At 33.0% G+C, this 18,918-nt stretch overlaps 1 protein-coding gene and 1 long non-coding RNA gene across 6 annotated transcripts in view; one reads left to right on the forward strand and one right to left on the reverse strand.

Annotated features, from left to right (window-relative positions):
- LOC105840419 (connectin) overlaps positions 1–18,918 on the reverse strand; it is a 135,714-nt gene that overhangs the window by 53,371 nt on the left and 63,425 nt on the right. For both annotated transcript variants that reach the window (XM_036286478.1, XM_036286477.1), the window contains one exon: positions 17,245–17,329. The gene's annotated coding sequence lies outside the window, so the exon portion shown is untranslated. The remainder of the gene's footprint in view (positions 1–17,244; positions 17,330–18,918) is intronic.
- On the forward strand, positions 326–12,325 carry LOC114253902. Of its 4 annotated transcripts, none has more exons than XR_004963121.1 (3): positions 326–1,803; positions 5,161–5,519; positions 9,532–12,325. It is a non-coding gene; the product is annotated as an uncharacterized LOC114253902 (long non-coding RNA). The 4 variants fall into 4 exon arrangements; XR_003625321.2 differs by lacking the exon at positions 5,161–5,519 and adding an exon at positions 7,570–7,980; XR_004963120.1 differs by lacking the exon at positions 5,161–5,519 and having other exon boundaries at positions 7,570–12,325.

Raw genomic sequence — 18,918 nt, forward strand, 5'->3', positions numbered from 1 at the left:
AGTCGAGCGTTTTTATTTCCGATATACACAGCATTATTCTATGCTGTTCTTTATGTTATTCTACGATCATAACGACTACACATATTGCTATAATACTCTATACATACAAGGACAAAGATAGATAATGTCACATATATAATACAACAGCTATTGTCTAGACATTGTCATTTTGCATACATATATATATATATATATATATATATATATATACACGATAAAAATAAATAATAGAGATTATTGAAGTGTTAAGAATAGACAAATTATTATTATTAAGAACGCGATGTTTTGTAGTCAAAGAAAATTGAAATCTATAAAAGAGCTAAAGTAGAAAAAAAGAATTGCTGTATGTCTCAGAATATTAAAAATACGTAAGTTTAATTGTATGTATTTGTCGTAGAAATTGCTGAAAGAACAGACAGTGATTCTGAAGACATTGAATGTAACATTCTATCGAAATTGCAACAATAGCGATCGTCATTGCTGTAGTCTATCGTAAATGTTAGCGTCAGAGTGCTCGTAGCACGTTTCGCGTTACCGCAAACGAGAGGGCAGGGAAGAGGAGAGGAGGAAAAGGACGACTAATTCGGCCGCTACAGGTGAATATTCATGAGAGGCGATCTTCGCAGCTTAGAGCGCCCCGTTCGCGAGGCCGTATCGCCGTCGAAGAGATCTTTGCAACGGAGGAACCGTTGGTTAGAAAGGGTGAAGAGAGGAAAACGCGGTGAAGAGAAATATTTCCGTAATGACGTCGACCCCATTGTCGCACCCGCGGAAGCTATATGTGCATGCATGCGTGTTTTGTGTGCATGTGTGTGTGTGTGTACGAACTGGAAGGCAACTGCTTCTCGGCGACGCGAGTATAATGATACCTAAAGGCGCGCGAACAAAAGATAAATTTTTTCAAAGTCTAAAATTTTTAAAACCTAAAAAATGTGCAAATAGAATTATTCTTTCTCATATAGTCCACCCCTTTGCAATTTTCCTCTTTAATTTATTTTTAGGTTTTGTAATAAAGATAGTTTTTTAAAAATAAAACAAAAAGATTTCTTAGTTGCTTCTTCATGCAGAATCATTAATATTAATTATTTCCACGTACCTATAATTAATCCTAGTAATATTACGAATACTAAGATAATCCAATATAATTATGTAAATATTTTGATAATAAATTGAAAATTTTAAGACCATTAATCTACGAAACAAGATCCACGTGTAAAAAGCGAATGCAGCACGTGTTGCCGGAAGCGAAGAAGGTGCTTCGACAGCTATGAAATTCATCGATTCAATAGCTATGAAAACCTGGGGTGCATCATCGATCAGTCAAATGAGCGAAGAAAAATGGAATGCCGGAAGATCGATGATCTGGCCAGAGCTTAGCTTGAAGGTTTCCGGAAATTCTTATCCTTTTATGGTTGTTTGAGATTTTTCTATCTTTTTTTTCCCTATGTTTTCTATTAGACCGTTAGATGCGAAATACCGGTTTTGTATCAACAATATTCGGATAATAAACGATCTGGGGTATTCTTAGTTCGTGCAGATTTTTTCAAAAAGTGCCGTAGCCAACAGTATATTTCGCATCGTTATATCTAAACTCTCGCAGTATCCGCTGCCGACAATATGAAGGCTCGCGACTAACCTAGTAGTCGTTAACTCAAGAGCTCCCGCTCCTCATTATGGTCGATAACTTTAATCACCGCTTGCACAACCACTCTTGCCGTCCCTATTTCATGCCAGTCAACAACGATGGTATCAACCAGCGTGTGTCATTTTAGTCATCTGCGTTTACCGTTGCGTTGAATTTATGTAAGTATTTGCAAGTATTAATATAGAATTTAGTTAGAATTGTAATTAAAAAGCTTGTTTTTCAAATAAAATTGTTTTATATTTAATTATTGCTGGTAATCGCCATTTTTCATATATAAACTTTCGGAAATCAAGCATTTTTTAACGCACATTAATCTAAAATATAAATAAAATTTTCTTTGTAACTAACTTTGAAAGTTTTCTTATATTTCTTATATTAATTGTACTTATGATAATGTAAAAACAAATAAGGTAGTCACTTTAGTTGATCTATCATAATAATTAGCTAAATTAAATCAGATGTAATTATACTATTATATAAGGCACAATAATAAAAATACATTGAGTAATTAAATACAAATTATAATCGATTAATGTCTAATTGCCCCTTATTTATTGTACTATCTTTCAAATTTATGGTACTAATTGAATAATTGCTTTCAACTTATGTGTATTATTAAATCTATTCCACAAAATTATGGTAAAGTTACGCTTTATGAATGCGTGCGGCAATAATATCCTCGACGTTAAAATCCAGAGTATTTTATTTCTAGCCAATCGAGAGATTACCTGAAATACTCTAGATAAAACGATATCGTTGCCGCGCCATTTCCGTCGGTCGAGAAATTGACCAGCTAGTGTCTGTTGTATCGTATAAAACAATAACCGGTTGGGCATCACGAAGGATCGAAGACTTGCGTCAGCGTTATTTTCGAGACGAGTCAACGATCCCCTCCTACTTTCGCCAAAAGGGGATGACACATCCTTCATATGTTATCGTGGAACACGCTAGCACGTAGCTCGATATCTAGCGGCTACGATAATCTGCTGTGCCTTACCGTCAATTTCTCGGCGATATTTTACACCGCGGAATCATGGACGACCAACGTATCGATTTACGTGTCGTGACGCAATAACTGTACCTTCGCCGCGGTATAATTTCGCTCAGAATAAAGCACCCACTTTCGGAAAGCATAGTCTTTCTTCCCGGACGACCGAATGACCGTCTGTGTGTGAACAGAGTGTTATTTTCCTCTTGACAAGATTTATTGCCATTTTATACTTCTTGAAGAAGGTACTTGCATGTACTGTCAGCCAAGCGATGTCGTACAGAACGAAATTTGTATCTATCTACGAAAATAGACGTGTAACATTTTACTTGATTATATATAAATAGAGATTTCTTTATTACAAAATTCGATTTACTCGTAAATGGATTTGATTAGAAATTTAAACTTGAGAAGTAATACGAAACGCGATACTATTAGAAAGACTGTTATATATTCTATTTCTTTTATTTCCAAACACAAGAGCTTTTATATTAATTTAATCTATTAAAAGTTACATCTACATTTAAAACATTGCGTCTCATTTATCTAGTATTGTAATTATCTTTAATAAAATTTACACTAAGAAAAAAAACCAAAAATCCAAAAAGTAACAAACGGACATTACCGATCTCCTTAATCGGAAAAAAGAACGATAAAGGCTTAAATGACCGATCCAAAACATTCAAACAGAAAGTTCCAATTAGAAAATATTCGATCGGAACTTTCTAATCGAATACTTTTAATCGGTCATCTTAGCCTTTATCGGTTTTTCCCGATTAAAGAGATTGGCAATATGTCCATTTGTTATTTTTTGAACGGATCACTTTTCTCAGTGTATATATATATTGTTTTATATATATATATAAAACAATTTTATTGTATCAGGCTTTTCTTGAAATTTTACTCGATTTTTACGATTTTTGAAGAATAAAAAAAAAATAAAAATCTTCGAGAGGATCTCACGAAATACACCTATATTCGTGAAAATCCTCCATTTCCTGCATCCAACGATCATGTCTTTTCCGGCCGGGTTCTGCGCGTTACCGAGATGTTTTTTCGCGGATATTTGCACGAGTGCCCAACCATTTCGAGGTCGATGACGTTCGAAATCGTCCAACGAAAATTTCGTCCATCTTCTTCACGTAAATTATAAAATTTGCCAAGAAATCGTCAGATGTCTAACTCGTCGAATATTAATGCACCTTGGCAAAGGGACTTATCGATCACCCGATGCATAATCCCAGAAGTATGAGAAGTGCGGATTTCGAGATCTATTTCCAATATGTGATTTCACCCGTGTGTATCGTGGGATACTCTCGCGGGGAATCCAAGTTTCGTATTAGAACTTCAAACCCTGTCTTGAACTCAATTTCAGATTTGGAACATGATGAGTTAAAGTGTTAACATTAATCGAGGAAAACGTTATTAATGTCTACTTAAACAGTTCAGTTAAAACAGTAATTAATTAATCAATATTTAATAAATCTTATATATTTTATTATCATTATATTATTTAATTAAAATAAACACACGCACACATATATGCGTATAATATATCGTTTTAATATTATAATATTCTATTTATATAAAAATTCTTATATATATATATAAGATTTGTAATAGATAGCAAATATTTTTTACTGTTCTCATAAATGTTCTCACCTATAAGTGTTCTTTTCATGCTACAATACTCCATAAGCAGAAGTAAGTCATAGGAAGTTCACTACGTTAATTTTTAAGGAGCATTCAGCTGTAAGTTGCCGATAATGTCTATCAAATATTAACTATTAATTGAAAATATGTTCAACAGATGTGAAGAAAATCTTATACATAATTTTCTATCTACTATGTATAATTAAGCAGAAATTTTATCAGCGCTATATCAAAGTAATCTTGTCTGTTTAATATTTCATAATTATACTCGTTCCTTCTCGAGTATATAATGCAGTCATGAAAGCTTTTATAAATGTCTCTGGTCCATACAAAATCCGATACACAACTCAATTCACCCTTACCATCTGAAGCTCAAATCGTAATGGACACTCTCGTATTTCGCGTTTAACATGACCCTTCGAAGTTCGTTTATGACCGACTGGCTTTTACGAGTCTCCGATGAATAATCTGTTAGATGTGTTAGATGTATTACATTCTATACATATTGTTGTATTTTGATTTGAATTTTAAAATTTAAAACATGTCTAATTTAAAATGTTTAGAGCTACATTAAAATAAAGAAAAACATTTTAATATATAATACACACATACACTTTCATTTGTAATGTATTATATTTATAATAACTAAATTACTGAATCTAATAAAATAATTAATATTTTAATACAATATTACTTCTGTCATGTTTTACAATTAAATAACTGACATTTCAAATAAATCTAAATCTTCAATCATGTTTTCATCTTTATTTGACAATTGCAAATTCTGTGGTATTCCCGATGTACCAGATCATCTTGCAAAGTATATATTATGTTGATTGTGTTACAAAAACGAATATATTTTATTCAATTGCAGGCTCGTAAATCGAATCGATATTAAGTTCAGCATCGGCTTTCTACCGTATTTGGGAGGAGGAGTAGAAAGAATCCTTGGAAAACCGTCGTACGGTGTTTGCCGTGCCCGTCCGTCCGTCGTTCCATCCATCCATCCACGGGGGCCACGGCGCCCTTTTTCACGTCGGCACACGGGCGGGCCCCGCCGAGTAGTATCGATTTTGCCGACGGAATAAAAAGGCGATTCGTTTCTCTTTCTCGCGACGGCGACGGGACGAGTTTGCATGCCAACCTCCGTAAACTCGCGCGTCCATGATTCTTCTACGACAGTAGAGCGACTGTGACGCTGGAAATCGGGTCCTCTTTACGTCCTCCGACTGGGTATGGGAAAATAAGTGCAGCGGAAAATGGCAACTAAGCTGCGAAACTTGCCTTCTTGAAGAAGGAATCGGAATGTCTTTCAAGAAATTAAGCTCTTAATTTTGCGAGATTTTCCTAGCAAGACTAAGGTGTCCTCCTGCATAATTAAAAGAAATCTTTTAAATAAAATGAATTAATTTAAATGAAGTAAGGGTATTACTATTTATTGCCGTGAACGTCTACTTTAACTAAAATATTAAATATGCCAAATGCAAACGTACAAACTTACCTAATAATTGATATTTTTTATATATTATTTTTATTCAATCAATTTACTTTCCACATACTTGCGCTCATAAATATATAAACATATGTGATATTTTTAAAGTATCTAAAATTAAGGTAACAAAGTCATTTACAAAGTAGAGAGTTTTTGGAAAACAATGCATAATTAAATTAATATAAAGAATAAAATGTTAATCTATCTTAGCATATTATTCATGCCAATAGTTTATCTATACATTTATATACATCGTCTAGTCGAATATAATATAGAAACGATAAAGAACTGGCTTGCAAAAAAATAGACCGAAAATATCGAATAAATTATCTTAATGCAACTTTATTTTAAGACAAAATTATTTTAATATAAATAAATATTTTTAATTAAAAACTAAAATTACTAATTTTAATAAATTTGAAATTTTCATTACACTATACGTCGTCAAATTTGTTTTGGCAGCAATTATAAATACACTGTCATTATAGCATTTTATTTTAAATAAAACAATAAAAGAATATCAGCTAAGAAAGTTACATATCAAATATCGAGAGTTATTTTAGTTATTTTAAATAAAGTGTTGCATTTTTATAGATATTTAACAACTGTTGTTAAATAATATCAATAACGCATATAAGTCACATTTAAATATAAATATAATTTTTCAAATAATTCAAATAATTTAATATGAAGCATAGTCTCTTAGTTATAATATTTTATTCTACATTTCCAATTTATTTTTTCCATGAAACCTCACCCATTGTATACCAATTGTGTTATACGTACCCGTCGTTAGTCTAAATAAATGGATACGCGATGTGACATTTACGAAAAGCGAAGACGATGAACATCGACGTCACGAGACACAATACACGGGAGTTATGCGAATTGACATTAAGGAGAAACAACGTCGATCTTTATTTCGTAAGAAAGCCGCTTGTAGAAGCAGAGAACTACGCGGAGTGCATGCAACGTCATCGGCTATTATAGTTACGCGCAATATTCCAGGCAAAGGCGGCACGATAACGCAGTGGTTTATCAAGAATTCTTTTCTTGCGAATAAATCGCAGTGCATGAGTTTTTTCTCAGAAAAAAATTACCTCGATATTTCACCTAAAGAGAACAGAAAGTTCTGTGCAAATGGTTAAATCTGAATACATTTAAATATATAAAATTTATACTACCATTATAAAATATGTATTATATATATATATATATATATATATATATATATATATAATATCAAAAGTTTCCATAGATCTTAACTGTTTTAGAGATACAATATATCTTATTTCACACATATATGCATATACACTTAACTTATTACATCACAATTACAACAATAAATTAGACGACAGAATTTTAATTTGTATGACAATTCGATGCCAATAAAATAGAAAATATATCAATTGTGTTTCATCAAGCCTCGTTATGTACATACAAAAAAGCCTAGAAATGAATAATTTTTTCTAAATTTACATAAAAATGGTATTACAAAAACAGTGGTTTAAATAGAGATTTGTAATAATATGGAAATTCAAATCATATAATTTTATTTATAATAATATTTCTGTATTTTTTAAAGGAGATTTATTTAAGCACTGCTCCTTTATATATCTCATTTATCATTGGTATGATATTCGATAATGTCAACATGAATTGCACATGCTCTTTGTAAAGTTGCACTTTATATAAATCTCTTCCTTATACAATAAAAATCGACGTTTTTCCTTAATGTCAATTCTGATCATTCCGATAGTACATCTCTTCGTCGCCTTCGTTTTCTTGCAGATGTCACATCGTGTATCCTGCTAAACGGCCTCTTTTCGATCCCGTATGCCAGCCGTCGGAGAAAATCGAATCTCGTCCGAAACTAATTTCGTGCCTTTGTAGAAGAGACGTGCACCATTACTGCCGAGCGAGAGGAAGCAAAAAGGGAGGGTACGAGAGGAGGGATGGATGAATTCCTAGATTTCCGATAGTATTGAAATCCGTCGAAGTGAAAAGCAAATTATATGAACTCTCTCCCTCTTTCTCTTTCTCCCTTCATTTTTCTCCCTTTGGCGAGAGAGAGAGAGAGAGAGAGAGAGAAGCAGAGAAGGAAGAGGCGGTAGCGGGTCCTTTGATGTTCTCACTACCGAAACAAAGTGGCCCGCATGCTCTCGGGGACGAGATCCTTGCATGATATGCAACCCCAAACCAGTAGGTGCCTTTTCGAGATACCCCGGAAAATTATTAAGTCGACTATAAGCAGGGGAAGAATTACAAGTCATGGGAAAGCGGGAGTCATAAAGTAATTGGAGCACAATTTTAGAAGAAATCATTTTAAGTTAAAATAAATTGAATCTCTGTAAACTTTATTTTTTTGTATGCAAATTATACAAAGTGGGAGAGAACTTAATTGAAAACTTTTAAAGTACTTGAGAAATCCATTAGTTTTCAAGAACCAGGAAAGGTATATGAACTTTTACTTGGCTTAATTATTTATATTTATTTATTACTAACTTTGGAAAGTTTGTCTATAACTAATATTGCAAGCTTTCTTTTAACACATGTTGACATAAAGCGAGAATTAACATGGAAAAGTAGGTACATCAAGGAGGCGGTGCTTACACAAAATGGCGTCTTGTCATTCCTATGGTATGACAGATTGCCTCTCGCGTAATTTTCGCAAAAATTAGCCAGACTCCAACAGGCTCAACCATCTTTCACGGAAGGGGCCATTTTGAAGGGTTGAAACCGCCGCCGACGGTTTCACGCTCCGATCGGCCTAACGAGGTTTCGTTAGGCGTCCCTTCACCCTGGCATTCGCCCACCGCCATCGGCTTAATTGTATAAATATTAGATTACGCGTAGGGTGCGCGGTTGGTAGCATAACTCCAAAATCGGACGCGAATTTTACGCTTCGCTAGACGGATTTATGCGCGGAATACAAATTCGTTGGGTTCACCGAAAGTTAAATATTTTCTCTCTACAGATACTCTGAAAACCAAACGCATTGAAACAATATGAAAACCTAGAAATAACCTCAAATTCGTTTCACCAGAAAAATAAATATGTTAGATGTTTTTAAATTATTTAGGAAGAATAATATCAACCTATTTTCCAAGATTCAAACATTAATGACTTTTTAATTAAACTTCATAAATATAAATGACTAATAAGAAAACATAGTTAAGTATCTCTCTTTAATTTTAATAAACCTTCAATATTTTAAAATATGTAAAATATAAAAATAGAAAATTTGTCATTTTTAAATTTTTTTAAAACTTTGTTATACGTCAAATGGATTGTCTTAATAGTTATTCAAATGCAGCATATAAAAATATAACATTCTGTTACAAATAAAACTATTTGACATTTCACAACTCTCGTAACTTTTATACACGAAGTTAAATTATTTTAAAGCTTTTTATTTTTTTTTATAAAACAATTTATATTGTTTATTTTTACATTAACAGTCATGCAATCAAAATAAAATTAACGATATCACATTTAAAATAACAAATGTTATCAACTTTACGTTTTTCATAGTTCTTTGAACTGTATTTTTCTTACATTTTTGGTTAATTTTAGAGAAATTATCTGCTTCTATTTTAATATATATTTATTAAATTAATATATATTTAATTAATTATTTAATTTTCACAAAAAAGTATAAAAGAATAAAAAATATAGAAAAAGTTACGAATAAAAAAAAAACAGTTTGATTATATACTCTTGGCTTGTATAACATATCTTTTTATGTTGCAGAAAATTGAGCAGCGAGGGATCCCTCATACCGAAACGCTTATTTATCACATATAATGTACGCAGGGGTACGAGTTCTACGAGTGAAGTTCGCGGAGTTCGCCAACGAAACAGGTGGGTGTCGCCGTGCCTGTGGCGGCTCCATTCAAAACCGCCTCTCACCCTCAACCTCACTCTCGGCTTGTAAAAGAGACGCCAGACATAACCGGGCGCGCGTTACGCCACCAACGTACGTGTGATTTATCCGCTCGAACAGGTGTCAACGATACGTCGGTTCTCATGTGTGAACGACAGGTAGATGGCCTGTGACACGAGACCAACGTCTCTCCTTTGCGCTAACTTTCCGGATTTGCTCCCGCAACACTAAATTTCGAGGACGAACATGCGCATCGTTGCAGATTTTACATTTAGAGTTATCAATCATAATTAACGAAGAAATCAGACAGCTATAACTACAAAAATTATTTAAATATTTTAGGGAGCTTTATATAATTCCTTTCTATTATTGTATATAATTCTATTAGAAAATTATATACATATTATTTAATTATCTAAGCATATATTTATATGCACATTCTAAGAGCAATTTTTGGAGAAATAATAAATATTTTATACATAATTTTCTAATAATATTTGCTCATGTCCTCATTCGCTATTTTCAACCAATGTTTGCGTGTTGACGTCTCTTATTAATGGTATTTATTATGTATATATTTTTCTTTGATGTATCAAATATTTCATCTCAATGGGTTAAGTATGATGCTATTAAATATAAGTATAGTGGAATCTTTTGTGTTCTGCTGGCTTGACTCATCGCGTCATTCTCACTTGAATTTTATAAGGTCAACAAATGAATTCCACACCGCATACATGAGTGACTGCTCATCCCATATAATCGACCACAACCCAACCGGTTGTTACTCATACGAAGAAGATCAAAAAATAGCAACGACCCGGGAATGCACTTTCGTGACGCATCCCGGAGCCGACAGAATTCGCATACGAAATGCACGCCACGGCATTTTCTTCACCGCTCTTGAGAAAAGTTTGCTTTGTTAGTGGAGCGAGCTTTTCCTTGCCAGGCTGGACGTAAAGTTGGAGAAGATTCAGTTCCCGACCCACTGAGCTAAAATTCTTGACGTTCCTCCATACAAAATTATCGTTTCGACCGCGGAAAGAGAACGAAAAAAAAAAGGGGGAAAAAGAATTTGCGGACGTTGTTAAAGTAGTTTCGAACATGTCCATTCCTCTTTCTTACGGTTTTTGTCATTTTACAATTTGTCATCTTACAATTTTGTGGAAGCTTAGCAAAACTAGAAAATTGTTCATTTTCAACAGTTTTTAGACTGTAATTTTGAAAACAAAATAAAATTCTTTTGTATAACACATCGTTTTTTAATATTAACGGGTATTTTTTCTAAATTTCAGAAATTGTTAAATTATAATTTACAATTTATATAAATTATAATTTATATAAATTTTCTTTGATATACAGCAATTGAATAATACATTTTCTCATTTTCCCTTCAAAAGGAATAGATAGACTTTATGCGCCAAATTTTCAAAAAATTGCCTCTAGATGAGAGATTTTTCTTGTAACGAATGCTACAAATTTCTTAATAATTTTTTACAAATTATGCAAATATTTTCATGTCTATTTGTAGAGTATGCCGATGAGTTGCAAAATTTATACGCAACAATAGTGTCCATCGAATGTAGCGCGTTTGCTTTCATAATCGAATTCGCGCGACACAACGGCAATGACTGCGATGCTACAATTTGCATTCCTGGCGCAATCACCGGAACAACGTACATCCAATCCGATTCTGCTGATCAATCGGGACGAACTCCTCGGCGAAATAACTGTGGTAGCTACAACAATAGGGCCAAAGATATCGATCGATAATAATCCATTGTCGATCGATTGGCGCGCGCCGGAAGAAGTGTATAACGACCGGCGCCGTTATTAATTGCGGTTACTATCACGAAATTGCCCTTTTAAATCATGCTCGGTATGCATCGGCAAATATTTCACAATGGGAGGAGAAAGAGAAGGGTGCGATGGCTTTTCGCAAATGCGTCGTGCGCGCGCGATCGATTCCGTCGAATATTTATGCGACGTCGATAATTAATCTCGTGGCGAAATAACGCGGATAGTTTCTCAGAATATGAGCAAGTTCCACTTCTCAGGAGATATTTTTCCAATGAATTATTGTTGAACAGTCGTACATAAAATAATGGCTTTTTATATGAAAAACTTTCAAATAATATATCCGAGAATTTAAATCAAAGTAAATAAAAAAATAAGTGCATGTTTTGTCATGTATTGCTTCTTTAACAACGTATTTTTTAATCAGTTTGAAATTATTCGTTTCTTAGAGAAAATATCGGGAGAAGTCATCATTTATTTTAATTTTCTAACATTATATCTATAACTAGTTTTAAATTAAAATTATATTTCAGTAAACTTTATCTAAAATTTACTGAAATATGTAGCTTTGAATTCTATTTATGTTTCTCAAGTTTACTTTCCAAAGAGTTTTCTTTCTTATCAAATTGCTCATAATTAGTGCTGTCTTGATGTTAAAATCGAAAAAGAAAACATTTTCATATTTTAAGCATTAAATTCTGCATATCCATTTGCTCGTTAATAATATAATATACGTATATAATTACATAAATGTGTTAAAAAAGAATATTATAATAACGTAATGCAAGGTGGTAATAATGTAATGTAATGTAAAATAATGTAATGAATTATTTTTATTAAAATTATACGTGCATTTGTAAAATTAGAGTAAGCTTCTATGAATTTTTCACCGCACAATTTCTATATTTGCATATTTGCTGTTAAAAAAATCTCAATTATCTCGTAAAACTTTAAATGTACATATAATATTATCCACGATGCGTACTTGATTGTCGAAAGGCATTTATACTACAACAGGGTATTGTGAAAGTGCTACTTTCAGAAACAATATTGCATATGCAGCGAAAGGCAATATCTTGAGATACATTTATACACACACATATGTATTCGAAATTGTTATTTGCCTTACTCGCAAATATATTTTGTCAGCATTGATAACAAGACTCGCCGCGGGATGGTTCGTTCTTGCGAATCAACGACGTAGACGGGATTTTGCTTGTTGTTCTAGCTTACAATCTGGAGTGCGTCCAAACGGCCGAATCCCGACCGGGCCGGGTATCTATTGTCCCAGCATCCCCGGGCCACCATCTCGCCGAGCGATAACATCTGGCTGTCCCCTTATAACGACACCTCGAACGCGCCCGATTATTTGCCCGCCCGGGCGTTTATCCTCAGGAAATCGATTCGTCGTGCATAGATCTTACCTTACCCCCTTGTGTAAACTGTAAGCTGCAACAAACGACTTGCTGCCGTTGCCTGATTTCGGAACAATGAGGACCAGTATTGAACTGGTTAGATTAATGTAGGATTGTAAGATTACGAGAATAAATTTTTTTTTAACGCGAGAAATATTACTGATTTTTTAAAATTAAACACATATTGTTTCATAAATAACAGAATAATATTTCGTGAGTACAGTGACGCAATACGTTAGAGAAAACTGTCATCAGCGCGATGCTATGCAAATTAAATGACGGACAATTATTTGCAAAGTGCGAGTGACGTTGAGCGATTGCCAAAGTCGATCTTTATTCCTCGTCTCTATTGTAACCACTGTCATGATCATTAGTGGCCAGCGGCGGGTGCACGCGAGTGCACTGAAAGTTAATGGCCGACTATCATTTTTCCGCTATTATCTACCGGCGAACTATTAATATTCGAGTAGTGGTCGAGCGATTTTCTCGTGTAACGAGAGCGTAAAACAGAACACGCATTATATTACCATCATATATTTGGACCAAATGAAATAATTATGCCATGCTTAAATCTGTTAATTATCATAAGAGTAATTGCTGAACGTAACCTAATATATTTTACTTCAATTTTAATTTTGTGTGTGCAAATGACCGAAAAATATCCAAATAAGTATAATTAATAGACTAAATAATGAAAACCTGAAGCGTGTTAAGTAATGCAATAATTATACAAGAATGATATTTGAACGTGCGCGCGTTTCAAAATGCTATTAAAACATAGCCCGTCTGAGAGACCGACTAAAGAATATAATCCTGCCATTTATTTCCCTTCCTAAAGCTTAGCTCGTCGAGAAGGGATAACTTCAAATGGGTCAAAATATTCGCGAACGGAAAGGGCATTCAATTATTCCAGACATCCCGTATATTTACATAATGTGGCTTAGTTCACCAATCATGCAGTATGTTATTTTGTCACATATATCGCCTATACCGCGTTAGAGGTAAGGGAACAACGTGTTCCGTGCATCGCGAGAATATTATTGCCGGCCGAGTAACTTCAGGAATGGAACTCGGCGATGCACCTTGTCTTCCATATTCATTAAACTATTTAAAGCGGCCATTACGGCGTTACAATGGCACCAGCCGTTGCAACGCCTTCCAACACGCCCTCGGCAAAATTGTTACACGTTTCAAAAACTTGACCAACAATTTATTAGTTCATTCGCATTATTCTCGGCAACTATACAAGCGAGACGCCATATTCTTTACCCCTTGTTTTCCCTATTATTTACCATTTTTCTTTTTACACTGCTCTCCTACTTGTTCACATTTGCGTGACCGCGTAACATGTTTTACCCGCCTTCACACTCTACGCACGGTCACGTAAATGTGAAACAGCGAGAGAACAGCAAGAGGAAAAATGATACTTTTTTTCCTCATGTGTAGCAAATGTTATAAACATCTTAATATTTGTTAGATACGATTTCTAGAGATATATCCGAAAAAAACAAGTTCAAGTTATAAGCAGCAGATAATTTAAAAAATCTTTGAAGATGCTTCAACTTTATTCAAAAGATATTTTTAAAAAAATATTATCTGATAAATTATTTACATAATCACATCTAAAGAGTTGTAAATTATATATTAAAATATATTGTAAAATATACTATTTATAAAGAGAAATCTTATTTCCAAGGATGTGATTTTCCAATAATAAAATTATGTCTTAATTTTGAAGAATCAGTTTAAATAATTTATAATGCCATTTATATGATTGAAAGCTAAAGAGATTCCAGTTTTGCGCTGTCAACAACACTCGCGATCCGCTTCGGGCGTTAATGACGACTCTTAAATCGACTACCCTTGGCTGATATCCACTTTATCCCAATGTCGGCGACACACGCAACGACAAAGCGCCGCAATTGCAATATACACCGAGAGTATACGAGAGACCTTTCATTTCCGTCGAACTGCTCGCGGTGACACCTTTTGCTCCGCGCTTTGCCGAATTACTTGCGACTGATTAAATCCCGTCCGGTAATGCAACATCAAAGAATATTAAAGGATGTCTGCCAATGATGTCTAGCTGATGGACAGTTAAATAAAACAGATGTGCAGCATAATCATAGATGCAAAAGTTTAAAAATATGAGAAGAAATTATTCCATTTAATTATGAAAATCGTGAAAATTAGACTTTAAAAGATAATTTAGAATTTAGAATTTAAAAAACAATTTAGAAGACGAAATTATAAATTATATTGATTTTATTATTTGTGTTATAACAGTCTATTCAGTGAATAATGTATACATGACGTTAAATTCGAAACTATAGATTTCTTCTGCAAAGTAATTAAAAACCACTAAAACATTAGAATTGAAAAATTCTCTTAATTTATATAAAGTCGTGCACTGATCTAGAATCAATAAATTAAAACTTTATCAAATGGTGACATTTTATAGATTATTTTAAACATTTTAATCTTATTTTAATTTTTAAAAGGTCACCATTTGATCAATTTTTAATTTATAATATTGATTTTAGGTCACTCGGCATAATCTCATATAAATTAAGAAAATTGTTTATTCTTATGTTTCAGGTCCATGAGTAGTTCCTTATCATTTTCATAAAAGAAACTACAATTTCAAATTTAGTGTTATCTATTTATCATTTACTGAATTATATGCAATAATAAAAAATTCTCATATAATCACAAAAATCAATAAATATTTTAACAATAGTTGGATCTTAATTCCTTCATTATTTTTCTTTCGACAAAATTCTTAAAAACCTTTCTTTCAAGCAAGTAAAAAAGCCCTTTTTTCAGCCCCAACAAAGTAAAATATTCCTTTAATTTGGGATATTTATTCTATACAGTGTAAAGTTGAATGCTTTATTTAATATTCTATTATATTAATAATGGATGTTCCATTATAAAACAATAGATAGTGTGTCACATAAATCAAGTTAATTGAACATCTCAAATTCAAAAGAAAATCAGAGTATCAATGCTGTGCATTTGCAAAGCATACTAATGGAACTATTTTACTTAGCGAGCTATTTATATGTCCGTAGTAGTTACCAACTTATCATACGAGAGTTGTGTTAGTTAGCCAAACAGCTCCTTCCAATCTCTCGCCTTAAGTCACCTTGTGTAAACAACCAGGACTATCCGACATCCGCACATGCGGGCACACCGTTAAGTACGATAAAATATGTATCGCTAGCGCGCGATGCGAGTGAGTAAAATCTCCGTAAATCTTAACTTATTTAATGTTAATGGTCCATTTCTCAAATTACTTTTTCTTTCGATGTAAAGATTAGTATTTATTATAATTGTTAAATACTATTCTAATTAAAGTTAAAATAACTAAATAGTTTTACATGTATTGTTTTATGAGAAACAATTTTTTAAGTGCAAAAGTCTAATAATTTTCATGTTAATTACATTCTAAAAAATAAAAATAATTGTGATTAAAACATTCTTATATCGTAATTATATTCTAATGTTTGAATTCCATCAGCTTTAATTATGAGTCTTCGACTTCAATTAGCTACAGAAAAAATTTCTCGCAGAAATCTATATATTTGATTTGATACGATAACCGAACCATGCAAAGAAATACGGACTTGATTTAATTTAATTCCATTATTTTACATCACCGTATGTAATGAGTCTGTGCTTTTGTTTCTCAAAAATGTTTAAAAATCGTCAAAAGATAAAAATTCATTGCAAAGCATTTATATAACATAGTGTTTAAATATTCCATGATTGTTGTTATATGATTATGTAACTATAACAATCTGTGTAATAATATAATTAATTTTCTACTAAACGTTTTATAAAATTAATATAAAATTAAATGCAAATATAAAGTATCATCGTGTGTTGCAAAAATAAAATATTATTCAAAATGCATAATACATAAAAAATACGTACACAAATTATTTATTAATAATATATTTTATCTTGTACAATTCTAATTTTTATCATTTAATTCACTTTGTTTTTATTTTATCATTTATAAGTTAAAAATGGTTATTTTTTAAAAGTTTTAAATAAAAATAAAATAAAAAATTGAACGGTTTAAAATTAAAAATTAAAATAATTAAAATATAATTTATATACAGTACATAAATTATATAAAATAAAGTTATATACATCGCATTAAATATCTTCTTCTAAGAGAGAAACAAAATAGTAAAAGAACAATAAAAGTTTTTTTCACTAGTCTTACACCAGTCTTTTCTTTACTTTGATTCTTTTAAGTTCTCTTCTCTCACGTTGTATGATTGTTGACGCATTCTATATAGAATTTCCTTTTATTACATGCTTTGACTTAAAAAATAAGAAAAACGTTTCTATACTCACCGTTAAGCTTCACTTTCCTTCGCGTAGTTTAGTATCCTGGAAATTTCGTTCTGTTTGCTGCCCCGATCAGTTAACTGCATCCAATCTGTACAGAAACGAAAGACGAGGATGAAAAAAACAGTACTTTGCCCTGTTCCGTAATTAATTCGGCCGTTAATCCGCTGGTAAATTAAACGGGAGATAAGTTGAGCAGCACGTAGGCGATTATTAATCACACATATCGGCACCAATTTTCTTGTTCTACTCTTATATATAATATTGAGAATATATTAGCTTTATAATAAAAATGCAAAAATGTACATATATGTCTGTTGAATAATAAAATGTCCAGTTATATCACTCTAAAAATGAAAACGTGACTGTGGAAAGAGGCATTAAGCATGTTTCATATTAATTTATCCGTTTTTCGCTCCCATGTTCGAGTCGTATTCTGATGTTGCGTATATTCCACCAAATATTCCGGATTTGTCACGTCGCTACCCCTTCTGGGAGAATTTGCGCTGTGTTTCGCGCGTCTAATCGTCACCGTCGGGAAATTACATCGAGTTTCCCGGCTACAGGCCGGCCGTAATTTACACCGCGCGGAGACTACACGACATTCCGACTACAGCCCTTATGGCCGCGCCATTGAACGTCAGAAGCGAGAGAGGAAGAAGAGCGAGAATTGTTAACTCCCAGAAACAAATCTCCGATTATATTACACACTCTATCTTTCTCTTTCCAACTTTTTATACAAGGTTCTAGAAATCAATTTAGCGTAAAGAGCGAGCGTTTATCTCGGGATCTTTTTGTAGAGCATCTTCAATCTTTAAATTCCTTTTCCTAGCATTTTTCAGTTCATAGTATTTTTAGGTCATTCTACATTTAATGTGAATGTTTAAATTTAATGTGAATGTTTAAAAGATGTTCTCTTCCCCCTTCAAATAAAGTGCATGCCGATAGCATAGTTCTGTATTCAGGAATTCCTTAATATTTCGAGTGCCGGTTGATGCGTCTCAAAACCTCCAAAGTAAAGATAGGAAGTGGAGAAGTAAAGAAAACAGCGAAGATCCGGCACCTAGATCAAAGGTACGAGACGTCATCATCGAAGAGATTGCGAAGGCGGAACCGTTTCCATTCGCTTCGGCGACAAAATAAAGAAAGAGCAGAAGCTACTTTCGGAAACGAAAAAACATGTTGCAACTTTGATATTGACCAATAAATTTATTTGCAATGCAGGAAGCAAAAGTACGTTTGATATTAGCCTAAGAAAAATTGCTTTCGCTAAATATCTACAACAAATTTGCCCAATACGTCAAAATTATTCGAAGTGCTCTATATACAGAGTTACAAAAGTATTCGTACTCCCTTGATTGCTAATGAAGATAAATACGAATCTCATTCTCATATCTTTGTCCGAAACGTATTCTTAAAATCGAATCTGATAATAGCTTTATTGTGTCTCAATAATTTCATTCTCCTACTTAATTTGAGTCGTTAAATTTACATCATCTCGGTCAGAGTTTATCTCCGAACTTCGTAATGTTCCGTCACTCAAAGGACTTGAGGAAAATTGATGTCGACCATAATATCCTGTCATTTCTTTACGGGGCGGCGACATACTCGGCAGCCTCAACTTTCTCCGGAACATTTTCGCCGAGAAGCACGAAAAATCCATCGAACAATTACATTTGC

This window comes from Monomorium pharaonis, chromosome 4 (assembly GCF_013373865.1).
Source record: "Monomorium pharaonis isolate MP-MQ-018 chromosome 4, ASM1337386v2, whole genome shotgun sequence".
Lineage (NCBI taxonomy): Eukaryota > Metazoa > Arthropoda > Insecta > Hymenoptera > Formicidae > Monomorium > Monomorium pharaonis.